This window comes from Halichoerus grypus, chromosome 5, assembly GCF_964656455.1.
Source record: "Halichoerus grypus chromosome 5, mHalGry1.hap1.1, whole genome shotgun sequence".
NCBI lineage: Eukaryota > Metazoa > Chordata > Mammalia > Carnivora > Phocidae > Halichoerus > Halichoerus grypus.
Genome location: NC_135716.1, coordinates 69,204,938 through 69,222,933, shown reverse-complemented (window position 1 = coordinate 69,222,933; position 17,996 = coordinate 69,204,938). Strand labels below are relative to the sequence as shown.

Here is a 17,996-nt window from a genome sequence, read left to right as displayed (position 1 = left end):
TGAACAAAAGCTGGTTTAAGTTGACAAGAGACAACCATTGATTTTTTCAGAAGCATCTGCCCTAGTTCTCTCGAGTCTTGTTGCACCGATTTATAGCTCCTCTTCTGTCTGAGAGCTTATAGTCTCAGCAAGATTTCAGAAGAGTTACACTAAGATTCTGACCTCTCTTCTGTCCTGTCGGAGGATAGAGTAGCAGAAATTTGGGTGTTATATATGGATGTGGCCATGTCTATTGAGCTTCTATCTGTCTCTCACTGCTCTAGGGGCTGAGGTTTACCAGTGGATGAGACAGAAAAAAGTCCTGCTCTCTTGGACCTGGCATTTTATTTATTTATTTATCTTTAATTTATTTTTAGATTTTATTTATTTATTTGAGAGAGTGAGCAAGAGAGAGAAAGAGAGAGAAGGAGCATTGCGGGGGTGGGGGTGGGGTGTGGAGCAGGGAGAGGGAGGAGATTCCCTGCTGAGCAGGGAGCCCGATGCAGGGCTCGATCCAGGACCCTGAGATCATGACCTGAGCTGAAGGCAGACGCTTAACTGACTGAGCCACCCAGGTGCCCCTCATAACTTATTTTAGAAAGAGTTATCCTTCAGTTCCTTTATTCCACAATACTTATGGAATATTTACTATATTCTATACACCAAGTACTGGGTAACAATTGCAGAACAAGACAAAAACTGTCCCTGTCCTCATGTAGCTTATATTACAGTGGGGGAGAATGTGCCTTTTTAAAAGGATCAAAAAGACCCATGTTAAAGAAATGGGGTATTAGTCAGTCATGCTGAGCAACTCTCAAGGTCCAGTTGCTTTGTATATATCGGTGACTCCTAAAACTTTTATCTTCAGACCAGATCTGGTTCCTGAGCCTGAGACCTGCATGCCTGAGTGCCTAATGAGCATATCTAAACCTGATCTTCCACATCCTGCAGCTCCGTCAGAAAACATCTTCCTCCCTCATCTACCCACACACCACCCCATGTCCAATCAGTTACCCCGCCCTGCTGCTTCTGCCTTCTAAGCAGAATGCAACTCCCTACATTGGTAGTATGCCCGCTGTTCCGCGGCAGTCCTGGCCACTATTGCTCACTTGGCTTATCCCAACACACCCTTTCCTGCTCTCCAATCCATTTTCCACACTGCAGCCTGAGCAACATTTCACACAAACAAACCCGATCATCTCATTAATCTGCCTGGAGCCCATCCATGACTCCCCATGGCCCTTAGGAAAAAGTTCAAACTCTTCAGTGTGGCTGAGGAAGTCCTTCTCTTTTTCTCTCTCTCATGCATGTGTGTGCGCATGCACGTGTGAGCGTGAACACACATGAGCCTACTCATATGCTGCTTTCTCTTTCCAGAACGTTCTCCCCATCACCTGGCTCTCTTCTACTGGGGTCTTCCCATTCTTCCATGATTTTGGCTGCCTGTGTTGCTGGCAGGTTATGGGCCTCACACTTGGCTGTGAGCGTCTGCTTGGTTTGGTGTCCTCTTGACTGTGACTGGGGCAGACTGATTATAGAATGCAGGCCTCAGGGCCCACCCCTTGGTTCAAATCCTGATTCTGCCACTTCCTTGGGCAAGTTACTTAGCTTCTCTTAAGCTACTGATGTGAGCATGGGTAAAATGGGGAACACAGCGAACTTACCTCACAGATTGTTACAAGACACGTAACAGAAGTGCATCTTTGTTAGGGTGTGACTTTAGCGGGGACTCTCACGCTTTTGGTCCCAGCTTAATGAGGCTCTCAGGGAGGTCTTCCTTGAGATGCCCTCTGTTTTCATGGCTCGCACATTTCCCCTTCACGCATGCACCTCCTTTCTTGTGGTCATTCGTAGATGAGTGCTAGTATGTAGTAACAGTAATTGTCTGCTGGTGTGTGAGCGCTTCCAGCAGGAGACCAACCTCTTGTTTCCTAAAACTTCCCAGTGTCCACTATAGTACACCGTACAGTACAGCTTGGTATGTAGTAGGGCCCAGTAGAAAAAGAGTACCTGAGGAATGCTTGGGATAGATGCAGAATTTAGTTCATCTGAGTTGACATCTGGAAAGAACTTTCTGCCCCTGAGAATCATGGGACCATGTAATACCTGAGCGGGACAGCTCCACATCTGGAAATGCACTCTGTCATTCTATAGTACAGAAGAGCTTAAAAAAATGTATTTCCATATTGTTTTTTTTTTAAAGATTTTATTTATTTATTTGACAGAGAGAGAGTGAGTGCACATGAGTATGGGGGGGGCAGAGGGAGAGGGAAAAGCAGGCTCCCTGCTGAGCAGGGACCCCGATGTGGGACTCGATCTCAGGACCCTGAGATGTGACCTGAGCCGAAGGCAGATGCTTAACCGACTGAGCCACCCAGGTGCCCCTCTATACTGTTTTTTTAAAAAATGCTTGTTTTTCCAGCCATGTTTCTAACTTAGAGACTATTAGAAGATGTGGCTGAATGTTCACATGGTGGAACCACCTTTACCAGCGGGGAGCAGAGGGCTTTAGAGCTGAACCACAAGAGCACCCCACAGCCCTGTCTGTAGTGTCTCTCTTTGCCTTGGGAAGCTCCTCTTTTCAGGGCAGTGTTCCTTATTTGTCTATGCCCCCCACCCAAACCTGCCACAGGACCAGGCCCCCCTTCCTCCCCCCCCCCGCGACCCCTTGCAGGATGTTGCTCTGCCCAGAGGCCATTGTCCAAGGTGGCCGTGACCCCAGCTCAGGCAGCGATTTGGCTCCTTTAAGAGCCTGGGACAAGCTCCCAGAGTCCTGCGGCTCCTACCCCTCAGCAGCCAGCAGCAGAGCCCAGCTGTCGGCTGACTCCCCCCCCCCCCCCCCCCCCGGGGAACCTCCCTGTGTTTACATGCACGGTCACATGGTAACCTCTCCCAGCTCCTGGGCAGGCTGCACGGTTACCTCATCTGCAGTCCAATGACCTCATCCACGTAAAATGTGGCAAGTGCGAGACAGGAGCAGAAAGGGCCCAGCTCCTCACCCGGAGCCCCCCCAGGAGAAGCTGTCCTCCACGCTGGCTCAGGAAATCAGCCGGAGAACTGTCCACTTGGTAATTACTCCGGGGCAAGGAGCCGATTCATAAGTCAAGTGGATGCTTCTTCCCGGGAGTGGGGCTGGGAGCTGCCTGTGCGGAAATGTGTGCGCCCACACCTGGGAGTTGCTTATCTGGGTGGGGGGGGATTCCTGTCCTCCCCCGGAAGGACCCCTGACCCCAGGCTTAGGCAGAGCCACCATCCCCCACCACAGCCGCTTAGGCACTTTGAAGATGTTGACACACAAACAGGATGAGAAATGCACCACAAAAGCAGAGAAAGGCAAGTGTTCTCTTAACTTGGGGGTGGAAGCCTCACTAGAAATTGTTTTTTTTTTTTTTTTTTTATTGTTTATCACTTTCTTTGAATTATATTTGCTCTCCCCCTCCAAAAAATATTGCATGTGATGACTAGGAATATAAAATAAATTACCTTTGCCATAGGCTGCTGGGTTTATTAGCCCCTTTCTAGCTCTTCACAATGTAAAGGACAGGCTGACCTAGAGTGATCTCCTCCTTCCAGTGGGCTCGCTCTCCTCTCAGTAACAGGAGCTCTGCTATTTGTGCATTTAACAGCTTAACCCTTTGAGCTGCTCCAGAGCTCTGTATTCTTTCAGGGATTTTTTTTTTTTGGAGGGACAGCATTTAGCTTTGGGATGGCATTTAAATTTTAAGGCAGCTGATTTATATTCTCCATATCGTGTATATATTTAAAAAAAAATAAACAGAGATCAAAACGAAGCCCAGGAAATAAAAATGGAAGAAACAACACCAAGTTCAATCGCTTGAGAGGTCAAGAATTTATTTGGATAAGTTCTGGATAAGAATTTATTTGTGAAGGTCTTTCTGCGTGTGTGTGTGTGGCGGGGGGAGTGTACTCATTTTAAGGAGCAAATGTTAATAAACATACAGAAGCAACCCCCTGACTACACGGAGATCAATTAGTGAACTAGGACCCATCGCTCTTTTCCTTTAAATGCCTGACAAAACCAGTTATTAAAGGTGGAATCTAAGTCTTTTAGGGAGGGAAGCAAACGCTGGTTATAATGAGCCAAAGAGCAGAGGTCATTATTTCGATGGGGTGTTTGCTATTTACTCCCAGTCACGCACTTGACATATTCTCTCTTATTAACAAGGCTGCAGCAGCGGCGGAGAGTGTTCAAATCATTTCCCCCCAAATCTGGACTCCAGGACACTCTCCCTGCACACAGATGAACGCCCCCCTGAGCAAATTGCCTCCCCAGCCTGTCCAGGGTCACCTAGACTGCGGGCAAATGGTTTTGCAGAGCAAGGTAAGCACTGTGGAGAACCCGAGACTGTCTATTTAAACAATCACGGGCCTCTGTGTGGCTCTGCGTCCGGCTTTAGAGTCCCAAGCAAGATGGTGTAATATGTGCATTTTACATATCAATGGCAGAAGAGGCTGTTTCCAGATGGCTGTACCTATTTCAAAGCCACCTTTTTATGCAGAAGGAAGACTGTGTGACCTCCCTCCAAGTAAATGTGTTTTGTAAGCCCTGGGAATGAATGCTGAAAAAATGGTGCTGGGCTATATTTCATGTCCAGTCCATCGTGTTGTGTGTGCACAGCTGTTCGGGGCTGGCATGTGGTAGCATATTAAAAGGAAGATTACCATTTCCCATTTTTTTCCCCCTTCGGAAGGCTCGAGATGCATATATGAAACTTGGGGAAAAAACGAGGCATAATGAGACAAGGAAGCCGGGTCTCGAGGCACTAGTCGGTGCACATCTGGAGTTCGTAGCATTCTAGAGATAGTTACTTATTCCCAGGAGCCACCGCCGGAGTGGGAATGGTAGCCCGGTATCCATGGTGAGCTTCCCTATCGCACTGTGCCAGGTGCGCGCTTGTGTTATTTCTTGGAAAGGCTGTCCTCTGAGGGGTGGGGAGGGGAGAGGACAAGAGGAGGGAAAAAAACAGAAGGGAGGTAATTAGGCGCCACCTTGCCCAGCGGAGCCGGCTCAGGCGGCTGAAATCAGGCGTGCGTACTGGAGGGGCGCGCGCCGAGTCAGGTGGTGCGTGCCGAGCCTTCTCTGCGCCTGCCAGCTCCGCGCTTGTTTCTATGGGGACAGGACCAGAGAAGAGAAGCCCTGGGGTCAGAAGAGGCACACGGATGACGGTACCAAGCAGGAAGGCTCTGGGAAGGGCCTTGCTACTGGCCTCCTACGATGCGATGCTGGTCTCGAACTGACCACCTGAGTCCAGGCTGGGTGTTTTCGCCTTTAAGAAATTGGAAGTGTTTCAGGCCTCCTAGACGGTTATTTAGAAAAAAGACTTCGGGGGCTAGCTTTTTTACTGGATAGCTGGCCGGCTGGTCTTTGTATTGCCACGTAATGCATAGAGAGGTGAGGGTCGGGAACGGTAGGGACCTGCCTTACCTGAGAGGTAAGCCAGGAGCCCGGCGGGGAAGTTTCCCCAGGAAGGGAGTTCGGTAGAGTTTCACAGATTCATGGGACTCCTGCGTTGTTTTTTTTTTTTTCCCCTTCCAAGCTGCAAGATTGTGAGGTTCCAGATGCTCCGTGTAAAACAATGCCCCACAGGGGGAAGCCTGGGAGGGGAAGTGTGAGGTCCAGCTTGAGGCCACCCTAAAAAGGGCTATAAACAGCAGCTGCTTCTATTGTGTGTGCCAAGTGCTGCCTGTTAGTTTAGGCCTTCTAACTCCTTGTTTCTTTCTCTGAAGCCAGATGTGACCAACAGGAGTCTGTCAAGTCAGAGGTGGACCCCAGATGGTGGGAATCCGGCAAAGGAAGTGGAGGGGCACGTGGAGGGGTTCAGGCGCCGGGGAGGGAGAAGGCTGTGTGCCCTTTCTGGGGCACTTGGTCTTCCCCCGTCCCCACGTCTGATCTGCGGTCCTGTCGCCCAGCGTTCTAGATTTGGCAGCTGAGGCAATGGCGGGGGGGGGGGGGGGGGGGAGGGGGACCTGACATTGTCTGTAGGCACGTGGACACGCCTGGGGAGGATAGACAACGGTAGAGGAGTCCTCCGAGGAGCCAGGGTTAGGTAGCCCCCAGATGCAGGGCAGGAAGAGGGTAAACAAGAGAGCTCATGTCCTGGGACCATGCAGCCCTGGGTGATGAAACACGAGGATGTGGGCAGGAAAAGACAGAGATATTTCACTCAGTCCCACTGGCAAAGGGATTCATCAATTCCCCTGTTGATAGGAATAAACGTCAACTTCAGAGCCTTATCACTTCTAGTTAATCGTGTGTGTTTACCATTTCAGAATCTGTGGGTTCTGTTTTCTTAACTAATGCCTTATTTCTCCCTCCTCTTGCTTTCTTCTCCCAAGGTAGAAAATCTTTTGAGATACAAATCAAAAGAACTGTCTCAAATAAGTGGTTCCTTAACTACTACAGCCAAGAGTCAGAAGCACAGAATGGGGAGATTAGGGAAGCAGCATCCCTTAAACAGAGCTTAGTCCTGTCCCCCCACTTTAAAGGGAAGTGGACCGGGTAAATGAACCTGCACGCAACTGCCTCTTTTTGTGTTTCTTTTGTCTTCTCCTTTTCATAGAGATGATGAGAATCACATCTGCTGAGGTCCTCAACTCTGCTCCCAAAGCTGTTTCTGTCACATGTTCTTAGATAGCTGTTTCCGAATCACACAACAGCGAATTCTCCTCCACAGCTGGTAGAAATGAGATAGGTGTAGCCATTGTGGAGAACAATTCCAAAATCCTTAGCCAATTTATATATTTTTATGTTCTGTAACACAGCTATCCCAATATATGCCAGAGAAACTCTTGCATACATCCATATGGAAACAGATGTGTAGGGATGTTGTTCCTCATGGCATTATTTTGGGTCCCAGGGAGTTGGAGGCAATGTAGGTGTCCATGCTTTGGGGAACGGATGGATGAAATATGATAGAAGCTGATGGTGGGATATGTGCAGCAGTTGGAGCAAGGGGAACAGGTTTTTATTTTTATCTTTAGTTTTTTAAAAATTTTATTTATTTGATAGAGAGAGCGAGAGAGACAGCACAAGCAGGGGGAGCGGCAGAGGGAGAGGGAGAAGCAGGGACCCCAATGTGGGACTCAATCCCAGGACCCTGGGATCATGACCTGAGCCAAAGGCAGACGCCCAACCGACTGAGCCACCCAGGCGCCCCTGGAAACAGGTTTTTAGAAAGATGCTAAATGAAAAAGTAAAAAAAGAACATCTATAGCATGATATTATTTTAGTAAAGTTAAGAAAAGCACACATATACAAACACTTTATTTTTAAGATATGTACATCTCCAAGGGCAAATTCCTAATACATTAGATGGCTATCTATTGGGTGGGGAGAGAGGAAGGAGACAGGTCATGGGGATCAAGGATAAAGGAGAAAAATCCCAATAAAATTAAAGAAGGGAGAGGTTTTATATTGACCAATTACAATATTGTGTCATGAACTGAAGCGGAAATGAACTCAGCTCTGTACCTGAGTTCGTATGTCTAAAAATTCTCTCTCTTACCTACCTATAAAATACCATAGCTTCTGAAATAACAGGTACTACAGAAATGCATAAACACATTTCAATATCACTCCTGACAATCAATCATCAAATATTCTTCAAACCTATACTATGGGTTTAATCCTATGCTCAGTATGATGGGGCATGCAGAAGCATACAGTATTGTCCTTGTTCTTATCATGCAGCTTGGAAATCATGCATGAAATTATAGTGTGCAATTCCACAGTTTATAATTAAGGTCCAAACTGTGTGAGACCTACCATGTGAGTTAAAAAAGAAAAAAAAAAAAAGATAGTCAGTGAGGACAAGAGTAGTCAGGGAAAATTTAAAGGAGGGAGAACCTCTGCCCTGGGCCATGAAGGATGGTAGACTTTGGCTTGGAGGAGGTGCCAATGGGACCACAAGTGGAGTAGCTAGACCCCACTGAAAGGGACAGGTTTGAGGTGTGGAGAAGGTGGAAAGTGCTGCCCACTTACCCTGTCTTCAAGCATTCATCTCTTGAGAATTGTGTGGCATTCATCTCTTGAGAATTGTGCTTCCCGTCCCCTGGCTCTTCTATCCCCTTGGGATCCTCAGGAGGCCATTTTGTATGACTTCCTCAAAGCCTCTCTTGTGCCTTGAGAGTGGGACTTGGGATTTGGCCATAAGGACGCATGTGTTGCACTGCATTCTCTGTCAGCTTTCTTTTCCATCTGACACTTGGGGCTGCCTCCCAGCTTTGGCTCCTTACAGAGGACGATGGGAAAGGGTCCTGTTTTAAAGTGATAATCCTACATAGGCAATATTACATAGAAAATTCTTTTTTTTCTTTTTAAGATTTATTTATTTATTTTATAGAGAGAAAGAGAGAGAGAGAAGAGGCAGAGAGAGAATGAGCATGTGTGAGTAGGGGAGGGGCAGAGGGAGAGGGGCAGGGAGAGAAGCAGACTCCCCACTGAGTGTGGAGCCCAACATGGGGCTCGATCCCATGACCCTGAGATCATGACCTGAGCCGAAATCAAGAGTCGGATGCTCAACTGACTGAGCCACCTAGGCGCCCTCCCCCCGTTTTTTTTTTTTTTAAGATTTATTTATTTTATAGAGAGAAGGAGAGAGTGAGAGAGCGAGAATATTAGATAGAAAATTCTTTTTTTTTTTTTTATTAAAGATTTTATTTATTTATTTGACAGAGAGATAGAGAGAGAACACAAGTAGGCAGAGGGAGAGGGAGAAGCAGGCTCCCCGCAGAGCAGGGAGCCCGATGCGGGACTCGATCCCAGGACCCTGGGATCATGACCTGAGCCGAAGGCAGCCGCTTAACCGACTGAGCCACCCAGGCACCCTAGATAGAAAATTCTTAACCCACACACTTGTGGACAGACTGGCCACTGATCATTTGTCAAGATCTTTTCAAAAATCAAAATCATGCATGCATGAGTTTAAAGAGTCAACCAATACTGTAATATTTCCGGGAAACCCAAGTCTCAAGCCCATTTTCCCTCCGTTCTCCTTACCCAGAGGCATTCACTTGGAGTGATGTTGATAGATTCCTTTTGTATTTACTTCTGTTTCTATTTAATAGGATTACATTGCTACTTTTTTTTCAGTTTCAGACGTTTTAAGATTTAGCTTTCTTTCTTCTTCCTCCCTTGACACTATGAATGTTTCCCATCGCCATCTTCCCAATGGAGTTCATATGATAATTTTGATTAAATGAATACTCAGAGTATGCTATTTGAAGCTGAGCTATATAGTGACAATGATTACTTTTCCTTTTCCAAATATCTTTTTGATCTCTCTGGATCTCAGCTGTCCAATACACTCGCCAATAGGGACATGTGGCTACTGAGTACTTGAAATGTGACTAGTGTAACTAAGGAATTAATTTTTAACGTTATTTAATTTTACATCGAAATTTAATAACTGATGACTTTTGGAAAAATTTTAAGTATGTTTGGAACACCTCTGGTATGTGAATAACCTTTTCAGCTGCAAATTTAATGAAAACTAAATTCAGGTCAAAATCAAGTATTTCTGAGAAATTTTAGTGAGCAAATTGAGGTGGGCTGTAAATGCAAAATACACACTGGATCTCAAAGAATTAATATGAAAAAAGAATATAAAACATCTCATTAATAATTCTGTATTGATTTAATGGTGAAATAATATTTTAGATATACTGGGTTAAATAAAATATATTATTGATACTAATTAATGAATTTCAACTCATTTATTTGTTTGTTTATTTATTTATTTATGTAAACTCTACTCCCAACGTGGGGCTCAAACTCGCGACCCCAAGATCAAGAGCCACATGCTCTACTGACTGAGCCCGCCAGGCGCCCTTCAGCTCTTTCTTTTTAAAATGTAACTAGCAATAAATGTAAAATTACATGTGGGGTGCACACTTTGTGTCTACTGGAGAGTGCTGCTCTGGATTATAGCTGTTTTGTGTCTTTCTTGGATCTGCATTACACGTGTGAGCCCCGATTCTCTACCACTGTTCTAGATCTCCTCTTGAGGTGTGCATTCACATCAGACATTCTGTCTCTTCAGTATTCTGGGGGAATCTTTACTGAAGTCCTCTGACCAACTCTTGTCTGAACTGGCAGCTGTTGTTCTGAGAACCCTCTTCACTAATGTTCTGGGAATTCCCTTTATTGTTCGATTGTGTTGAAGCCTGTTTCCTGGATTTCATATTTTCTTCCTTCTTGATTCATTCCTTTGTTTTATGAGGCACACTCTCCCATAGGTTCCTAAAAAAAGTGTGTGGGAGATTAATGTTTCATAGGTCTGAAAATGTCTTCATTTTGCACATGTTCATAGTTTGTCTGGATGGATAAGTTCAGTGTGGAGATGATTTTTCAGAATTTGGAAGGCATTGCACCATTGTCTTTTAGTGCCCTGTGTTGCTATTGCAAAGTTCTAAGTCATTCCATGATTTCTCATTTGTATGTGACCTTTCTCTCTCTCAATCTCTGTCCCTCTCTCTCCTCCCTCCCCGTCCTTGCAGAATCTTCTTTTTCTAACGAATGTTAGGAGGTTTCATGATGATGTGACTTGGTGTGTGTCGTACCCTTCAAGTCTGGGAAGTTCCCTTGAATTACGTTATTGGTGATTTCCTCCACTTCATTTTCTCTGTTCCTTCTCTTTGGAACTCTTTATTATTTGGAGGGAACAGATAATTGTTGGTCTGTACTGGTCCTCTAGTTTTCTTGTCTTTCCTCTTTTATTTTTCATCTCTGACTTTTGCTTTCTTTTTCAGAAAGTTTCCCCAACTTATCTTCCCACCCTTTTGCTGAGTTATTCACTCATACTGTCATTTATTTAATTTCCAAAAGCTCTTTTTTGGTTTTTGGACTACTTGTTCTTTTTAATAGCATCCTGATCTTGTTTTATGGATGCAGTGTTTTCTCCTATATCTCCTTCTTTATGGACAATAATGATCATTTTGCTTTTTAGTTTTCTCCTCCCCTCATAATCTGTTTCTTCTAAATCTCCTTTCTTCTGTGTGTTTCATATTAAAGGTGTTCTCACAGGCCTAGGAATCCTGGGTTGTTTGTGCGTGTTTAGGATAGGGGCCTGAAAGGTGATTGGAGGCTGCCTGTGGGCAGGGTCCTAATGAAAGGGAACTTCTCCGTAGGGCTACTGTGGGGAGCTCTCCAGTGAGTTGCTTTAGGTCTTTCCCCTAGAGCTGGTCAGAATTCGCAGAAGAAATCTGCCTCTGTCTTGCCTTTAGGGTCATATCCTGGCTGCCGGAATTCTGGGAGCTGAGCTGGGGAAGATGGCTTGAGATTTCAACATTCACCAAACCCTCCTGTCTTTGTGAGGCCCTCCAGGCTGCTGTGGGTTGCCTTTGCTGCTATCGATTTCTTTTTAACAAACCACCTGAAACTTTGTGGCTTGGAGCCACCATTTTATTTTGCTTATAATATTGAGGGTCAGGAATTTGGTAGCTTGGCTGGGTGGCGTATCTCTGATCACATGGCCTTAGCTGGTAGAGCTGGGATGGGTGGTCCACTTCCATTCTGTCTTCTCACTCCCAAGGCGTGGCCTCTCTCAATTTTTCTTTCTGTCTGTCTATGGTGTCTAACTCTCTGGGGTCTCTCTGCATGGCTTGGGCTTCTCACAGCTTGGTTGTCTTAGGTGGTCATACCTTTTACATGGCTGCTGACTTCCAATAGGCAGAAGCAAAAGCTTTCAGGCCAGCTATGACCAGAGCCGGCATAGTGTCATTTCCAGCATAGTCTATTGGTCAGTAAAGTCACACTGATCCTCCTGCCCCCTGCCTAGATTCAAAGATGTGGAGAAATAGACCCCTCTTTCTGATGAAAGAGGAAGGTCACATTGCATATGAGCTTGTAGGTTGGGAAATTTGCCATCTTTGGAAATTTTAACCTGCCACCCTGCCCAGATTAAAGTCGTTTTGAACAAAATTCTAGTGAGCATGATTTTCACCAATAGAAATATTTATCAATTGTTTCTTCTTTGTAGCCCTTCTCCATAATGTCCTTCCAACATGTTGAAAATCCAAATTAAAAATCCCTGCTTTTTGGAATAAGTTTAGTTCATAGATTAGCCATTTGCTCTGATTCTTCAAAGTAGTTTTCTTTCTTTTTTTGTGTACCAAATCTTTTCCTGTATTCTGGGAATTTTATTTTGTTTTGATTTGCTTTTTCTTTCAAAATGAGATCTATATTTACCTGGCTTGGAAATTTGAGATGATTTTGTCAGCGATTGTGTTGGTTCCTGTTCTGTTCTCTGAGTCCCAGAGGGAAAATTTTAAGTTTTTATTTCTTTGGTAACTGATGGGGGCCTTCCCCAAATCCCTCCAGGTGGCCAGCAGTTCTGTGTGTGAGACACTGGTGTAATTTTCAAACCGCCCTAAGTTCCACCCACCGACTGTCTCACAGTCCCATTCTCTTACAGTTCACGGGTGAGAATTTCCCAGGTCTTTGGGGGAAATTTCACTCACTTACTCCCAACGTGGCCTTTGTCAGTGCTGCGTAGTTCTTGTTAGTTCTTTGACCCCTCTGTTTTCACCTCCACCAAGTTGCGCCTATCTCCTCAAAGTTTCTAGTGCGTCAATACCATTCTTCCTTATTTTACATGAATGTTAAAGACTTTTCTCCCTGCTCAGGATGATTCTATGATTCTTCCAGTGGGATTGGGGAAGGGAGGGGCATTAAATGTGTCAGCTCAGATTGCCATCTGTAAGTCTCATTGGTCACTTTGTCCTTGGTTTTTGTCAACCAGGTTTACTGAGACGTGCTCCGAAGATTTGCCTCTGCCTGAGAGTGACTATTTTCTTTTCTCTGGCTCATAAGAGGTGCAAACATGATAGCAGGATTCTCAATCCTGGCCGCTCATTAGGATCACCTGGAGGGCTTTGACAAAATGCTGATGTCCAGGCTGCACCACCAGATGCCATGGTTCGTATGACCTGGGATGGGGCCAGTCATCAGCTTTCGTAAAATCTCCCCAGGTGGTTCTGATACTCAGAGGGCTGAAAAGCATGGGTCTTAGAATACTGGGTGCCTGTCCTAAGCCTGTGAGGTCCTTTGGAATGGGGAAAAGGAGGAAAAGGAAATGGTAGGAGTAGAAAGGGAGTCATCATAGGGTTTTAGTGCCTGTGAGTGTCTGCCTAACCTTATATTACCTCTTTGAGGCCCCATTTCACTCTCTATAAAGTAGCAATAATGATACCTACCTCATGGCATTGATGCAAGATGAAACTGCATGCCTGTGAAAGCAAATGTTTGTTACTTTAAAAAAAAAAAAAGAGAGAGAAAATGTAGTGCTAGAAAAGGAAGAGAAGTGACATGAAAGAAAAGAAAAATTTGTAAGATTGAGAACAATGGATGGTATCCCTTCCACTGGTGGTTGGACTTGGCATGAACTGAAATCACTTCCTTTTTAATGGTGAGTTAACTATAGGGGACATTCCAGGAAAGGAGTCAAAGGTACCTAAATTTGGGCTCCAAATCTTTGAATGCTTCCTTAGCTCTATCAGCAGTCATAATTCCAGTGATGAACTCACAGATTTCACCCTCCTTAAATGTTATCTGTATTCCCTGCCTATCCTCCCAAAAGACCACCTGTAATGTAAACTCAGGATTAATGGGCAGGGGGAGTAGGTACTGAAGGAGGCTTATAATCTTTTCTGTAAAGTTTGTGCAAAGACCTCATGTCTAACTAGGGGCAAAAGAAGTCTCTGTCATGAAGCACCATTAACCGCTTTGCCCTTTTAAGTTGATTCCGTAAGTAACGCCTGTATACAGTTAATTAATATGTACTCAGTGCTACAGATTCTGTGAGAATACGAGAATCTTGCTTCTTCCCCTTCCCCTTTATAGGGAGTTGAATTATGTATCCCCGTCAAAGGCCACATCCAAATCATAACCTTTGTGGGGTGTTTTCTCTGACTCCAGCCAATTCTCTAATTCTTCAACCCCAAAACTGGTTGTCTAACAATTCAGTTACATTCTGGTATGGATTACCCAAGGTTAGTGCAGACCCCACAGGGTTTTTTTGTTTTTTTTTTAAGATTTTATTTATTCACTTGAGAGAGAGAGCGCACAAGCAGGGGGAGAGGCAGAGGGAAAGGGAGAAGCAGACTCCCCGCTGAGCAGGGAGCCTGATGCGAGACTGGATCCCAGGGCCCTGGGATCACGACCTGAGGCAGACACTTAACCAACTGAACCACCCAGGCACTCCCAGACCCCACAGGTTAAGGGTTCAGTCCCGCAAGACTGCCGCACTTTGGATGCTGGTCGTGAGTCTCAGGCCACCCAGACTTCTGACTGACCAGGTGTAAATTAAGGGTACTCACAACCCACTCCTCAAGTTTGATAATTTGCTAGAATGGCTCACAGAACTCAGGAAAACATTTTACCTATGTTTATTGGATTATTAGAAAGGATAAAATTCAGGAATAGCCAGATGAAAGAGATGCACAGGGCAGTATGGGGCGGGGGCATGGAGCTTCCACGCTCGTCCTAGCAGTGCCACCCTCCCATCACCTCCATGTGTTCAGCAACCCAAAACTCTCTGAATCACATTGGTCAAGGGTTTTTACAGAGCTCCATCTCCAGCTTCCTACCCTCCCCTTCCCAGAGATTGGTGGGTGAGGCTGAAACTTCCAACCCTCTAATTACTTTGTCTTCCTGGTGACCAGCCCTATCCCGAGGGTATCAAGAGTTCCTAAGTTACCTCATTAGCATACACTCCAGTGTCATTGAAAGGGGCACATTATGAATAACAAAAGACACTCCTTTCACTCAGGAAAACCCAAGGGTTTTAACAGCCCTGTGTCAGGAACCTGGGACAAAGACCAAATATATTTCATATTATACCACACCCATGATACCTGTGCTTGTGATTCTATTTGGAAATAGGTTTTTGCAGATGCAATTAAGTTAAAGATCTTGAGATGAGATTATCTTAGATTAGGGGAGGTTTTAAATCCAGTGATTGGTATTTGTATGAGAGGACCAGAATGGAGAGAGGCGCACAGAGGAGAAGGCCATGCGAAGACAAGAGACAGCATAGGAGTTATGCTACCATGGGAAAAGAAATGCTTAGAGTCACCAGGCCCCGGGTTAGAAGAGGCAGAGAGATTCAGAGCTTTTGGAGGGAGCCCTGACCTTGATTTTTGACTTCTAGTCTCCAGAATCGTGAGAGAATAAATTTTTGTTGTTTTGAACCATCAAGTTTGTGGTAATTTGTTATGGCAGCCCCAGGAAATGAATACACCCTTCCCCATACCCTCTTCCTTCTTCTCCTTCTTCCTCCTTTAGCTTAATTATAATGTTTAAGAAATTCTTCTTCTTCTCAAGAGAGGTCTAATTATGTGAGAGCATATGATATCCAAGTCAAGTGACCAAACAGGACCATAAGATGGGGATGCCAGAAGCCACCAGGTGGCTGAGTGTTAAGTGTAGAGTGCATATAAGGACAGGGAGGTCAGGGACTCTTTTGTGGTCAGACTCAATGTTTCTCTTCATCAAACATTCCTTGATCCTGAGAACTGGCTTTCCTCTTCATGCTCCAGAAGATGCCTCTTTTATTTAGCAGTATCACTTTGATCTCTCAATTCTGACCCTCCTAGACTCTTCTAGGTCAAAGATTTTTCTACATCATGCTTCTAGCAAATTTTATACTTGCCTGCTTCCTAAAGGGATTTTTAGAATATATATGACTTAGGGTGCCTGGGTGGCTCAGTTGGTTAAGCGACTGCCTTTGGCTCAGGTCATGATCCCGGAATCCTGGGATCGAGTCCCACATTGGGCTCCCAGCTCAGTGGAGAGCCTGTTTCTCTTTCTGACCCTCTCCCCTCTCATGCTGTTTCTCTCTCTCAAAAATAAATAAATAAATAAATAAATAAAATCTTAAAAAAAATGTTTAGAATATCTATGACTTAAAGATGGCAGACAAAAATCACTGGGTTGTTTGATCTCTCACGAGAGACCATGAGACAGTCAAGATCCACATTGATGAAATGTTTTTTCATGTTTGGGAACTTTGAATTAATTATTATTTTCTCTCTCTTGTTTCTAAATTAAAATCAATCACTACTGGATGACATCACAAAAAGATGGCAGAGTAGGAAGCTCTAGGAATCTGTCCCTTCACCAAAACAATGATTGAATTGGCAGGAACTGTCAGCCCATTCATGGACCAAAGCAGCTTCTGAAGGGATTTAAACAGACAGGAACTATTTTTTTTTCTTCCCTACACCCCTTTTGCAAGGTGGATATTTAAGGAAATCTTCGTCAGGTTACTGGCTGATTACATAGAACAGAACAGAAACATCAGGGACCACACTAAGGAAGGAGTACAACATGTTGCAAAATTAGTTTGGAAAAGTAACAAACAGTTGGCTTTAGCTTTCAACAAGTAAGATTCCAGAGGTGTAGGAGGGTTAAATCTCTAGAATTACCATAACTTAATACTCAGTGTCCAGTTCTCACAACAACATACAAAATCTACCAAAACAAACAAATAAACAAACCCCCTAACAAACAAAACTTAAAGAAACACCATGAAAATATTGCCCACTCACAGGAGAAAATGAATTTGATAGAAATCATCCCTGAGGAATCCTGGACATTGGAATGATTAGTAAAAGACGTTAAATTTACTGTCTTAAATATGTTCAGTGAGAACTAAACGAAACCAGGAAAACAATGTATGAACAAAACGAGAATATCAACAAAGAAATAGAAATTACATAAAGGAACCAAACAAATTTTGGAGGCAAATAGTACAACAACTCAAATGAAAAACTCACTAGAGAGGTTAAACAGAAGATTTGAGCAGGCTTGGGGTGATTGGGTGGCTCAGTCAGTTAAGCGGCTGCCTCCAGCTCAGGTCACGATCCCAGGGTCTTGGGATCAAGCCCCACATTGGGCTCCTTGCTCAGCGGGGAGCCTGCTTCTCCCTCTGCCTGCCACTCCCCCTGCTTGTACTTGCTCTCCCCCACCTCTCTGTGTCAAATAAATAAATAAAATCTTAAAAAAAAAAAAGATTTGAGCAGGCAAAAGAAAGGGTCAATGAACTTGTAGGTAAGACACTGAACTTGTGTGAGGACCAGAAGAAAAAGAAAATGAAGAATAGTGAACTGAGCATGACGGATGTGTGCAATATCATGACACATACTAACATGCACATTTTGGGAAGGAGTCCTGGGAGAAGAAAGAAAAGGGAAGAAAGCAATTTGAATAAATAATGGCTGAAAATTTCCCAAATCTGAAAAAATACATGAACATACATGTCTAAGAAGCTCAATGAACTCCATGTAGGATAAACACAAAGAGACCCACACTGAGACACATTATAGTCAAACTATTGAAACACGAAATGAAGAGAGAATCTTGAAACCGCCAAGAGGAAAGGGACTTACCATATTTGACAAATCCACAATAAGATTAACAATTTCTCTTTTTAAAAAAATATTTGTTTATTTATTTATTTGAGAGAGAGAGAGCACACAAGCAGAGGAGGGAGGGGCAGAGGGAGAGGGAGAAGCAGACTCCCCGCTGAGCAGGGAACCTGTCACTAGGCTCGATCCCAGAACCCTGAGATCATGACCTAAGCTGAAGGCAGACACTTAACCGACTGAGCCACCCAAGCGCCCCTAACAACTTACTTCTCTTCAAAAATCATGGAGGCCAGAGGCAGTGGAATGACATATTTAAAGTCCTGAAAGAAAGAAACTCACCAACCGAGAATCCTGTATCTGGCAAAACTATCTTTCAAGAATGAGGGGATATTAAGACATTTCCAGATAAACAAAAGCCGAGGGAGTTCAGTACTAGTAAATCTGCTGTATGATAAATGTTAAAGGGAGTCCTTTAGCCTGAAATGAAAGGACCATAAAGCCATAAGAAAAAAAATGCAAAGAACACAGGTAAAGGTAACTATCTAGGCAAGTATAAAATCCAGTATCATTATACTTTTGCTATGGTTTATAACTTCTTTTTCCTGTGATTTAATTTTATGCAAATGCAT

The 17,996-nt window shown here is 44.3% G+C and overlaps 1 long non-coding RNA gene across 2 annotated transcripts in view; it reads left to right on the top strand.

The window, feature by feature from the left end:
- LOC118529594 (uncharacterized) overlaps window positions 1-17,996 on the top strand; it is a 108,504-nt gene that overhangs the window by 6,747 nt on the left and 83,761 nt on the right. For both annotated transcript variants that reach the window (XR_013447884.1, XR_013447883.1), the window contains exon 4: window positions 4,166-4,321. This is a non-coding gene — a long non-coding RNA (uncharacterized LOC118529594). The remainder of the gene's footprint in view (window positions 1-4,165; window positions 4,322-17,996) is intronic.